The 13,749-nt window shown below is 34.1% G+C and overlaps 1 long non-coding RNA gene across 1 annotated transcript; it reads left to right on the top strand.

Moving 5' to 3' along the window:
* Positions 1–6,607: 6,607 nt before the first annotated feature.
* LOC143231999 (uncharacterized) lies at positions 6,608–8,223 on the top strand. Its single transcript, XR_013017324.1, has 2 exons — positions 6,608–6,948; positions 7,153–8,223. It is a non-coding gene; the product is annotated as an uncharacterized LOC143231999 (long non-coding RNA).
* The last annotated feature ends 5,526 nt before the right edge of the window (positions 8,224–13,749 follow it).

Genomic DNA, 13,749 nt, shown 5'->3' with positions numbered 1-13,749 from the left:
AGCTGAAAGGGAGAGCATGTTTGGTATGACGGGGATTCGAACTCGCAATCCACTGTAACTACCAATTTTTAGAAGACTCTAAATAAGCCTTTATGTGCGATAAGATGTACATATGTATAAAAGTAGTGCCAAGTTTTTAAATTACCTTATTAACAACTGGCGAACAGAGGTTAAGATTGATAGACGTTGTATCCCGACCTCAATGTGGGTCCTTCTTTCGCAATCACCTCCAAAATCTAGGATACGTTTTATATCCCATAATATAGCCTGCACACTGAAGATCATTTTAATTTATGTAGCGTTTTTGATTTTTGTTTAGGCTTTATTTTGTCTGTTAGAATATGTATATATATATACAGGCACATTAATTCTGCCACCATACCCCAGTTTTTTCCTCTTTTAAAATTAGAGATAGGGCTAATTATAATAAATTCTTTCTGAAAGTAAGGAAGAATGTAATAATACATCAACTACATCGTATCTGCTGTATCTAGTGACAGGGCTCATTAGGATGGATTGGATACGACAAATACAGTGGTAGTTGAAAATAACTGTGTCAGTGTAAACTGGATTACGTTAGTGATGTGTAACGTTTGTCACTTACAGTTGAGTCATTAAATATAATTTTTTTTATATCAGATTATGTAAATGTTTTGAAACATTTTTTTCTTTATAAGTATTACTTATTTATTTATTTGATTTATCATTACTCGTCATTCAGAAGAACTGGTGAACCAGTCAAATAGGATTCTGTTTGGTTTCAAAGCAGTTAAAGTGTCCATAACATCAGCGTGAGAAGACTGTTGATTAGTAATTATATTGACTCTTGAATGAAAAGAACCAAGAAGACAATAATGTGTAAACCACAGTATATTTGCTATAAATACGTTGCCACCCAGTAAAAAAGCTCATCGGGCCGGCTGGGATATCACAGATAAAGTATTCGAGATGCTATATGTATTATAAATTACTTTTTAACTACAAATGTATAATAGTTGAACTGGAGAAAGTTGTTCGGTTATAGTGTTATCTTATGTTAAAGGATTGTACTCTCTTTTTTTCAGGATTTAAACCTCAGTTAAAACATAATTGTATTGAAACAAACGCAATGTTCTTACCCTTAAAAGATACTTTTAAATCTATTAGAAATCATCTATATAATTATACATATGGAATGCTCTTCCTACATACGTATATTAAATCCTAGTTAAGAATAACTGTTCCAACGGTGATTCCTTCCGCTTCCCTGGGTTATATCACAGTTAAAAACAACTGTTCCAACGGTGATTTCCTCCGTTTCCTTGGGTTAGATCCCAGTGACGAATAATTACGTAACGTAAGTATGCAGAATTAATCTAATGAGCTCTCAGTTCGGGACTTACCAGTGCAGGGCGAACACAAGCAGGTCAAACCTAAACGTCAATTCCCCATGTACCTCTCATGTTTGACAACAGTCGATCCAGCGGTTTGTAAATTATAAGCAGACACACATTATGATTTAGATAAAGTTTACTAATACTTTTACTTCTGTGGAACAAAGCTAAAGTCAAATTACACATATAAGAGCAGTGAATGTCCCTTTCTTCCCTGATATGTAATCTGTTCTCAGTAGATAAAAGAACAAACGTTTCAAGAAACGTGTTTTTTTACGAACTGCCGATATAAACTGTTTTGTTTCTTTTTAATTTTGCGCAAAGGTTCACGAGGGCCATCTGAGCTCAGTTAAAAGTGAAAGACCAGAGGGAAGACAGCTAGTTATCACCGCCACAGCCAACTGCTGTGTTACTCTTTTACCACCGAATAGTGGGATTAGCCGTAACTTGAAAGGGCGTGCATATTTGATGCCACGTAGATTCGAACCCGCAACTTTCAGATGACGAGTCGCGCGCCTTAATCACCTGGCCATTCCGAACCGCCGGTATAAATATTCGATTTTGCAATAATATTGTCATTTATATTTCATTGAATGTGGGCAGGATTTTACATCACTATTCAGAAACAACAAAATCATATAGTATACAGCTATAACAAAGCTAAAACAAGGATTCATTTTTCATTACATTATGTTTTAATTTTCTGCAGCTAATCTAGAGCAAAACGTTTCGATATCTCCAAATGTGCTAAATGTAAAATATACATATATACCTATACACATAAGTGATATTACATGGTATTTTTAACTACCTTAAAAATATACGACAATGTAAAAGATTTTATAATTCGTTAATGTGTTAGTAAGGCACAAGATGCAAACATAAATTTTACAAGCAGATAAATCATATGTTTGTCAAATTGTTCGATGAAAGGATATTTCGTAATTCGTAAATATTCTTATAATAGTTAGATCAGAGGGTACTAATATCGTGATATATGCGAAATCAAAATCATTTTTGTTTGTCATATATTGATCTGTAGATCATTTTTATACATTTGCGTGTGTGTGTTTTCATATAGCAAAATCACATCCTGAGTCCACCGAGGGGAATCAAACCCCTGATTTTAGCGTTATAAATCCGTAGACTGTACCAGCGGAGTACTATATATTTATAAAATTGATATTTCTAAAATGCTCTTGGATAATAAACAAGTCCCTGCTCTAATAGATATGTAAGTAATCTCATTTATTTAAGTCTAAAATTAATAAATTACACGCATTTCATTAAATTATTATATACTCTTCAAAACAAGAAACGCAAAAGGCAAAATTTGAGACAAATTGTTAACAAGTTTATTCCGGGTAGTTCTGTATGACATGTGTGAAACTTTGCATATTCACTGCTGAACATCCAAAGTCTGCAAAGGCAAAGTCCACGCTCACTAGTTGAAGTTTAACGTCACTCAACGTCAATAACGAGTATGCCCCCCGTGTGCATCAATAACTGCTTGGCATTTCCTGCCCATGGAAGCGATGAGATGACGAATTACATCCTGTGGAATGGCTGCCCACTCAGCCTGCAAAGCTGCTGCAAGCTGAGGTAGAGTCTGCGGTTGAGGTTGTCGCCGTCGCAGACGTCGGTCCAACTCGTCCCAAAGATGTTCGATGGGGTTTAAATCTGGTGATCTGGGGGGCCAGGGAAGAAAGTTGATGTTGTGGTGTCTCAAGAAGACAGTGGTGAGTCGGGCTGTGTGAGGACGGGCGTTGTCATATTGAAAAACGTCGTTGACGTTCACCATGATGGGTTGCACATGGAACCTAAGAATCTCGTCGACATATCGTTGAGCCGTAAGATTCCCTCGAATGTGCAAAAAGTCTGTTCTGGCATTGTAGGCGATGGCAGCCCACATCATGACGCTGCCACCACCAAATCTGTCATCTTCCTGCACACAATTTGCTGCAAAACTTTCACCTCGGCGACGGTAAGCACGGGTCCTTCCATCCTGCCTACGAAGCATAAAACGTGATTCATCGCTGAACCAAACATGCCTCCATCGTCGATGAGGCCATACCCGATGTGCCCGAGTCCACTGCAGCCGTGCTTGACGATGTTGCTGGGTGAGGATGACGCTTCTGACTGGACGTCGAGGTCGGATTCCTGCATCTCGTAGACGGTTGCGTACGATCTGATCGGAAATCCTACGCAGCCCTGGTATGGTTGAGGCAGTAGACGTCGCAGTGGTGGTCCTATCCCGAAGGTGACGTAACCGGATGTAGCGATCTTGTGCGGGCGTGGTCACACGAGGTTTGCCAGATCGTGGACGGTCACGATTCCATAGCCTTGTGATGGTGCTTGGGTGGACATTCACAGCTCTGGCAACATCTGATCGAGATTCGCCTGCTTCCATGCGAACAATGGCGTTGTTGCGTTGTGCTTCAGTCAGTCTTGGCGTAACTGTATTACGTATCGGTGGCTTAACACTGAGCTATGGAAACCGAGAACCCGTCACTTTTATAGAGATTTTGCACATGTTGCACTTGCAGAACATGCAGATCTCTCAAACAAATTTATTGGACACGAATACGTTTTGGCGAAAATTCGATGTTTTCCTCCGTTTTCAAAGTGCACAACTTTTATTGTCATTTTGGTCTGACAATCAGTGCCTTAACACGTGTAACATCACATATTCTGAGCTTGTAACGTTATTACATATATTTCTCTTTAAAATAACAAAAATATCCCTTTTCCGTTTCTTGTTTTGAAGAGTATACAACAAATTGCTTATTGGTCCATTTTTTTTATTTGGTCACAAAATTCCTAATAACAAACGAAACACGAAGTAAGTAAAAAATAATATTTCATTTGATCCCACTAATTATTCTCCGATATATTTTATAGAGAAATTTGCCAATTTTGTACTTTTATTTTATTTCATCTCTTATTTACTAACATAAGATAAAAAGGTGCTCAATATAATACAATACAAACGGTGTGAAATCTCCAAAATATATTTATTCTAACAAGTAACCTAATATTTTCAAAAATCTTTTGTTAGAGGTAATGTAAAAGTTGATTCTAGAGTAAAAGGTTTACTCTATCTTTACCTTTCCCATGACTCTTTAAAGGAAGAACTGGATGACAGAGTATCCATAAGAGTAATACATTTCATGTAAATATCGGAAATAAGATATTAAGTCAGGAATGTCAATATCTATTATATATGGATACAATGACGTGAAATCACTTTCACTTTTAGTTTCATTTTATTACGCTCAACAGGTTTGGCATGGCCAGGTGGTTAGGGTACTCAAATCGTAATCTGAGGGTAGTGGGTTCGAATCACCGTTGTACCAAAAATGTTTACCCTTTCAGCTGTGAGGGCATTATAATTCAACGGTCAATCCTACTATTCGTTGGTGAAAGAGTAGCCCAAGAGTTGGCGGTGGGTGGTGATGACTAGCTGCCTTCCCTCTAGACTTACGCTGCTAACTTAAGGACAGCTAGCAGATAACTCTCGTGTAGCTTTGCGCGAAATTCAAAAACAAACTTACTGTCAGCATCATTGTATTTAAAACTAACCTACAAAATACAACGAGCGCTACAGTGTATTTAGTTGGCTTGAAAGTGAAATTGTGAAATCTTAGGTAACTGATATGACAATTGTTAGTCTTAGTGGTAAAACTGTTGGTTTTAGATGTGGATTAGAAAAAAAAAAAGACTGATTTAATATCTATTGGTATTCTCTTCATTAATATCTATTGGTATTCTCTTCATTAATATGTGTGCCACACTGCGTTAGAATGACGTCTAGCTAGTTATAAAGCTGTTTGTCTTTGTTAAATTTGTTCATGCAGGTTTTTTTTTCCTCTTCCCTTATTTTTACCATACAAGGCTGTGTTAAGTGAGTGTTGTTTGACCTTTGACCATTAGTCATATACTGGAAACTGACAACAAGTTGTGAAACACACAAGTTTCTTATAACCTTCGGAGTTACACATTTGTTTAATAATGCAAAACAATCAAAACATATTGAAAGCGAAAACGTCATAATTATTAGAGAAGAGCAAACACATACAGTGACATCAACTGTATAGTAACTCTTAATAAAATGAAAAGTTAGTATTGGTTTCATACAACGTTAGATACAGAAGCTATTTTGGTACTCACTGTAGAAAAATACACTAAACATTTCTTGGAAAACCAGTCATTTATGACGTCACTCAAACCCTTTTTTTATATATATATATTCGATTACAGAACAGTTTCCAGTTTTGACAGGTCTACCTTTCGAAAGCGCTCGGTTTATAGGTTGTTTTTTTTTCATTCTCCACCATTCTCGAGCCTACGTCTTTTTTTTAACATTATAAATAAGTATATACATATTATATATATATTACACACAGATAAGAAAGGTATTTTAAAAATGACTTTCTAACCAAGTCAATTTAATTTATATTCCATCAGTTTTTTTCAAACAATTAATATTTCGCATGTTGAAATTAAAAGATAAATATAATTATCGTTTACCTTAATAAGGTTTATCAAGTCATAGATGTTGTGTTACTATAAAACATAAGATTAAAGTTTAAGGTATTTTTATATCGTGTTTTTCCATTTACTTTTCAGCCATGGGGGCGTTATAATGTTACAGTCAATCCCATTATTCGTTGGTAAAAGTAGCCCAAGAGTTGGCGGTAGGTGGTGATGACTAGCTCTCTTTTCTATAGTCTTACACTACTAAATTAGGGAGGGCTAGTACAGATAGACCTCTAGTAGCTTTCCGCGAAATTAAAAAAAAATTTGTAAGTATACTCTGGATAAGTGTATTCCAAAGTGACACAAAATATAGATATGAGACAGTTATATGAAGGAAAAGTAGACAACACAGTAATTGAACAGCTCAATAACCCAGTATTTGGGCTGAACAGTAACATTTGTAACACTATGTAACAAAAGTTTCACTTTTACGTGTTCCTGGGCAGAAAGTGTTATTTACTAGTTGCTTACGTCTAAAGTAAATGAAAAAAGACATATTTTTCTCTTTAAACTTTGCTTTTATTAGATGAGTAATGAAATTTTCAAACTTACCTATTTTTCAGAACATTCCAGATGAATTCAGTGCTGAGTAGCTGACAGAGAAATTCCTCGAAATTACAAAAATTGTTAAGAACTTCCTAGAATGTTGTAGAACTTACAAGAATTTTCTAAAATGTTGTAGAACTTACGAGAAATTTCAAGAACCTTTTAGAATTTTCTAGAACTTTCCATAGTAATATATATATACAAGGGCTCACCACTCACCATTTCAGTTTAGTTCTAACTGCTTAAGTGAACACATAGACCTACCTGATTTGATCAAAGATGGCATCAAGACGCTGTAAGCATTTTCCAGACGCATTCTGCTATGTATGCGGTTAACTTATCAAGACAAGAGCGATAAAGTACTCTGTGACAGCATCTGCTAAAATGTGTGAAGCCTATAAGGCATATTTCAGCATGCTTGTCGGGGATCAAGACAAACCCTGGGCACCTCATTTTTACCTGCGCGCACTACAAAAAAAAACTCTATAAGGTAAGGCGGACAATTTTTGCTTGCTTGAATAGTAAGATTTTATATTATATAAATTTTAGACCTTTTAAAATTTAAATATCTTTTCATTTACTTTTCTTAAATTTTAAATAATATAGAAAAAATATCACATATAAAATATTTTGCATGAACCACTTACACATTAGGCTTTACCAAGTTTCCCTGTTATCTTTGCCTTTGGGACAGGAAGCACTGGCCACAATGTACCGAGTTCTCTGTGGGGAGGCACAATGTCAAGTGGACCTACAGAAGATGTTCTTACCATTACACATAAAATTGAGTCTTATGAAACAATTTGTCACAGCTCTTGATAAGGAGTCTGCAGCCTTCAAGTACCTTCGAGACCTCTTCCCTAAGCTGTCTGAGGCAAGAGTCAAAGCTGGTGTCTTTATTGGACCACAAATAAAGAAGATCCTGGAGTGCACAGAATTCCCCACGAAGTTCAATAGGAAGGAACAAAAACTTGGGGCAGCTTTGTCACAGTAGTTCGGGGCTTCTTGGGCAATCACAAAGCCGAAACTTATGTGGAACTGGTTGAGGCTCTGGTAAAGAACTACGGCAAAATGGGCTGCAAGATGTCCTTAGAAGTCCATGTTTTTGACGCTCATCCTGATAAATTGAAGGAGAACATTGGAGTAAGGCGAGCGCCTCCACCAAGATATACAGGACTTTGAACGCTGCTACCAAGGAGTGTATAACGAAAACATAATGAAAGACTATATTTGGGGGCTGATACGTGAAAGTGATTTACATTACAGTCGCAAATCTTGAAAAACTGCTCACTTTTAAACATTTTTGTATAACTTTAGTATAAATACACGTAACTCTTGATTCATATGTTGTTTTATTCAGATCTTATGTAAATGAAAATATGCAAATTTGCCCGTTTTTACATAGAAAATATGTTAATTTCTAAATTTCATTATCCAGGTCACAAAAGCAAAGTTTATAGGGAATAATGGTCATTTTCTGTACTTTTACAACATAAGCAATTAAGAAATAACACATACTATCCAGGAACAAAATTTGTGTTACATAGTGTAATAAAGGTTTAAAACTGACACTTGTAATTATAAAGAAATAAAGGCGGAAAACTGTTTGGAGACGCATAAAATCAGCGTCAGTGTATTTAGTTGGAGAGTTTAGAATGTTATGGATAAAACCAGCGTCAGTATATTTAGTTGGAGAGTTTAGAAAGTTATGGATAAAAGCAAACAAGATTAAAAACAACTATAATAAAGACCATGAAAAAGTGAACGCTGTCTTATTGTTTATTTTTCGAAAACAACTAGGATTTGAATGTTTCAGGATAACATGAAAATCAACAGTCACTTTTCCGAATATGCAGGTCGTAAATGAAAACAATACATACACAATAACATGATATACACTATACAGTTGGTTAAACTATAACAATACATGATGAAACAGAATGATAACGCGGTTTATTCAAATAGTCGTATTGTATTTGAGAATAAATATAACTTTCCACTTTTGTTTAGAGATGCTATTTTAATACCTTTATATGATATATAACTAGATTTTGAATGTTTATGTTGACAAGTGAAACAACTTCTGAATAGATTGTACGTTAAAACTAATATATGTATAAACATGAAGTACGCTATAAAAGCTTCAAAACTGCTAAACATAAAATATTAGTTTAACGTATTCATAAACGCTTTGTTTATCATTGTTATTGAATTTAAACTACAAATTTGGTCCTAACGAAATATTCGGAAACTAATATCTATTCGGAACTGTAAAGAATGAAATAGTAATATATCTGTATGAAACAGCTTGGTATTCACGATTAATAACACACTAGCGCTAATCAGTATTAAAACACTAGGAGAAAATAAAAATACAGAACAATAAGTATCCAGAAAAAGTCTTTGTACGTATTTTCTTTCAAATTTACTTATAACTTGCAAATTTGTTACCAGTCTTTGTTTCGGGGAAATATACATCTTGACAGATCAAAATATATATACTTGATATCATCTGAGCCAAACCAGTAAATACCCTTGGCCCTATTTCAGTTGCTATAATTAGCTAGCGTACAAGCAACATTATTGCTCTGTGAGATAGATTTAACTATAGTCATCGAGATTTAGTAGTATTCAAGTAACAAGAATTCAAGTTATGAATGTTATTTTTCAAATCAATCTTGTGATTATCAAGCGAGTTTGGCTTGCTAACGTAACGAATTTTTATAAAATTAAATAAGTATCATCAAAAGTATTAATTACGTCCTCTGAATTAAAATAAATATGTAAATTGTTTTAAAATATCTAAAATTATATTTTACTCCAATAGTGTTAAAGACTGTCACTAGATGACACGAGCGTGCCTTTATGTTGTCATTGAAATATTAATCGTATGCCAAATTACTTTTGACTGATGTACTTGAGAACCAGAAAATCGCCTGTCACGCCCCATATTGTCGGGAAGCGCCATGATTTGAAATCTTGTTGTCACATCCAATTTATTCAAAGTACAAGGACTAGTTGTATTTTGGAAAAACGGGTTAAAAAAATTCAGAAATAACTTTTACCAAATGTTATGAATTAGTTTAAAATGAATGTTTGTTTCATAAACATATTTATTTCACCAGCTTTTCCCTCTCCATGTACATTAGGGCAGCAGAAAGCTTACGCATTTTAAACATAAAATTCAAGGTTCGAATTCCCCCGATAGACAGGGCACAGGTAGTCTATTGTGTAGCCTTGCTATAAAACAAACGAACAAAACAGTTTTCACAAATGACATGGTACAGCCTAACATATTCTTGGGACTATTTATTACTATCGAAGATAAAATAGTGTTTGTTTAAAACTAACAAATTGGATGTGTAATTGATTCCTTGGCTACTGTTGTTTAACACAATTCGTTTTAGTTTTTTTGTTTCCCGTTGGAACAGTGGATTATGATACCAGCATTGATTACAGCATAAATAACCCATTGTGTAGCTTTATACTTAAAACAAACATGCCTTTTAACTTTTTATTCTATAATATATATTAGTATGTGTGTTGGTATTCTAAAATGCTTTAAATAAGTATTTGCTCCCCAGTGGTACAGTGGTGCGTTTACTGACTCACACCTCTAAAATCCGAGTTTCGATACCTGTGATTGGCAGAGTACAAATAATCCTTTGTGTAGCTCGAGTCTAAACAAACAAACAAATGCTTATTACTGCCCATGATTTGAGAAAATTTGAAACAAAAATTATGTGTGTGTGTGTTTTATTATAGAAAAGCCACATCAGGTTATCTGCTGAGTCCACGGAGGAGAATCGAAACCCTTATTTTCGAGTTGTAAATCCGGACAAGGATTATACAAAAATATTTTACTGTTAATATTGACTGTAACTTTAAACGTGATGATGCTATTAAACTTGTAGTATCTGAGCTATGCCTTGACTTTTAGTGTCGTAAACCTGCAGACTTATCGCTGATCCACTAGAGGGATAAACTTGAGGAACTTCATTGTAAAGAACTTACTTTCAAGAATAGTATATAGAAAAAAAACTATTTTAAGTAATACACACACATATATATATTCTATAGATTGCTCGCATAATAAGTAATATAATCTTTTACAAATTAGAATCTAAAATATCTTTAACATCTTATGTATCGTTCGTGATTTTAAGTTTCGAGATTGAAATCCTTTGTTGTATCCTCATGTTAACTGAAAATACAGCGCAGTTTCATCTTAACAGGAGATATAATTAGGATGTTGAATGATAAAGCAATTCTGAAAACAATTAATGTTTTATTATAGACGATCAATTCCATATCAGGTGAAGAACCACTGTCAGACTTTGATGAGACTTGGAATAAAACTAAAACAATAAGAGATTACTATTAAAATTGAAACTTTGTATTTATTTTACGTGACTTTTCTACCTAATATCCAACAAAGTCGTGTAAATCGATGTTCTCAGTGAACATTACCAAATATCACCTAACTTTTAGAATGAGTAAGAAACATATATAACATGAGACAAAAATAGTTTAATAGTTTTCTTTATCATGTGTTGTGTGCAAAAACACAACCTACATACATTCAGAGCAAATAATGGATTGAGAATTATATATTAATGCCGCAGAAAGGAAAAGCCCATGGTATATTTCTACACCACGTTTTCCATCTTGAAAATATAAGACCTGTGAATTCAAGCTGGTCAAAAGTTCAGCTAGGCCTATAGCCTAAAAGATTACATAACTGGGTGATTAGAATAATTCCTCATCTCCAAAAGTTCCTTTTAGATGATGTGTAATTCATGAGTCTGTCAGTGAAATGACACTTCTATGATGTTTACTGGTGTTTACATGTTCATAATGCAAACAAAAAAATACAACAAAATGTAACACGTGTGTTTTTCAATTCCAGTCAATTCTACAGACCATCGTTAGATCCATGTTTGACTAGTAGTTGAATATTTCTACTGCTATAATTACTATTCCTGTAGCAAATGAAAGCACATTCTCGAAACAAAACGTATCCCACATACCTTTAATAACCTAGATACAAGATATAACTCACCATTTCTTTTAACTTTAAGAACAAAAGTTCCAGTTTTGTACTAGCATTCACGTAACGTTTCAGAGTTTCGTAACAGCAGTACTCTTTTACATCACTCTATAACTCTTAGACCATGCATTTTCATGTAGTAAAACAGTGTTAAGAAAATATTCAGAAAAACGTGGCCTTTCCTAAAATATAAAAAATCATAAATAGAATATTGGGTACATCAAGTTTATATTTATTACAATGTTTAATTAATCTTTTACTCATGAATTTAATATTCTATTTATGATTTTTACCTATTCACGTATTTTGTTTCAAATAATCAAAATGTCCCGCACTATTCTTATCAGAAAACCACATGTAAACTGTTATTTCACCCAGACATGATGTTGTAATACTCGCAAAAACTTCTCATGAAACTGTTTTTATGCCCATTGTTAGTGTGAGTCCCACCATTACGTTTACTTTCTATGTATATTCACTCCCTGCCCAGTATTTCATGTCAAAATGTAAATATTCTTTCTTGAGTATTATTGAAAACCACAAACGCATACTGTTCTGTCAAATAATTCAACACTGGTCAATAAACACCTTTAACTCCAAATCACAGTGTCTTAATAATCAGATCAAGTCCATTATTTTCATTCAAATGTAACTCATAACTGCGTTTATAAAATACTTGACTCACATACTCAGCATACTATTCTGCTGGATCAAACGTGTGTTGTTGGTTTTGACAAATGTTAGAAATTTCATTTTAGAAAAAAAAATCACTAATGACATAGAGAATAGAGGGCTGCAAATCCTTTTCAATTATATTTTTAAAATAATAGCCAACATCTTCAGTTGTACAAACTATCAATGAATTAGACATCTTATATACTAGCACCAGCCATCCAAAACTATGTTTATCGAACAGCTATTATCTAATATTCTACAGATTTCTTTTGTGTAAAACTGCTCAATTGCTCAGAAATTAAATTTTTCAAAACATTTTTGGTCCATTTGACCATCTTACTACCAACAACAACTTTAGATGATTGAGTGGTAATTATACAAAGTATCATATAAACTATGACTCATACCATCAAATAGCTCAGAAACCAAGGATCGAAACATCTCTTTGATTATGTGTTCGAATTTCTAGCTGTCATCTCCAGTTGTACAAATTCTAGACGCACCAAGTATTATCCATTGCACTTTATAGCATTGGAAAACAAGTTAATATAGATCTTCTTGGGGTATGAGAACGATACAGAAAAGAGCCCACAACAAGTCATGCCTTAGCCATGGTAAGTAAAATGCAACACTTTGTAAAAGAGGAAAATCCATGAATGCAAAGATCATTAACAAACAAAATCTATTTGTTTCAACCCACAGTATACAAATAATCACGAAGGATATCTGTTTGGAAATGAGGCCAACAGGATATTGGTTCACTAAGATAAGGTTTCCAGTCCTAGCTCCCATTCAACCATTACATATCTCAAGCAACTTGGAAGTAAAATGGGCGTTCATGCTATTCTATAAGTTACAGGACACAATATCTGTAAATTTCTGTGCAATCAAACCGTAGAAACAAGTACTTAGGAAACCACCATTCTTGAATATTAGATTATTTAGGGAAAGTAGCAAAGAGTAGTGTGTGCTTTATATATGACAGCCTTTCATGGTGAAAACTACACTAGAATGCCAGTGTCAAAATGTAACATGAACTAGCTGTTACCAAACAGCTGTCAAACATTTTTGACAAAAATGTCAAAATGTAACATGGACTACAACGGTGTGGTAAAGTTCCAAATTGTTCTAATGTAATGTGCTCAGCTTCTGTAGTCATGCAAGAAATAATTTCATTTCTGAATCAAAATTTCTTAATATTGTAAAAACTTTCCTGGAGTTCTCCAAGTATCCCTATATCATATTTAAAAATATTCTTAATAGAAATCGAAGTAACAGTGTTGTAAGTTTCATTATCTTTCCTGGGTCCTTTCACTTAAAGTTGGAAACAACATTAAAATTTTCAAAGTCATCCTAGATCTTCGAAAATCCATATTTAATGTGGTTATGATTGCTTTTGTTGTGTTGTTGTTGTTACACGCAAAGTTGCACAATGGACTGTTTGTATTTTGCCCACTGCAGATGTCGAACCCCGATTTTATGCGTCATTAGCTCTTAAACTTACCGTTGAGGCACCGGAGGCCAAGTTATAATTATATCATTTACTTATGTATTTTTCTTTGGACA

This window comes from Tachypleus tridentatus, chromosome 11 (genome assembly GCF_004210375.1).
Source record: "Tachypleus tridentatus isolate NWPU-2018 chromosome 11, ASM421037v1, whole genome shotgun sequence".
Lineage (NCBI taxonomy): Eukaryota > Metazoa > Arthropoda > Merostomata > Xiphosura > Limulidae > Tachypleus > Tachypleus tridentatus.
The sequence above is the reverse complement of the archived record's forward strand: the minus strand, read 5'-3'. Positions and strand labels throughout refer to the sequence as shown.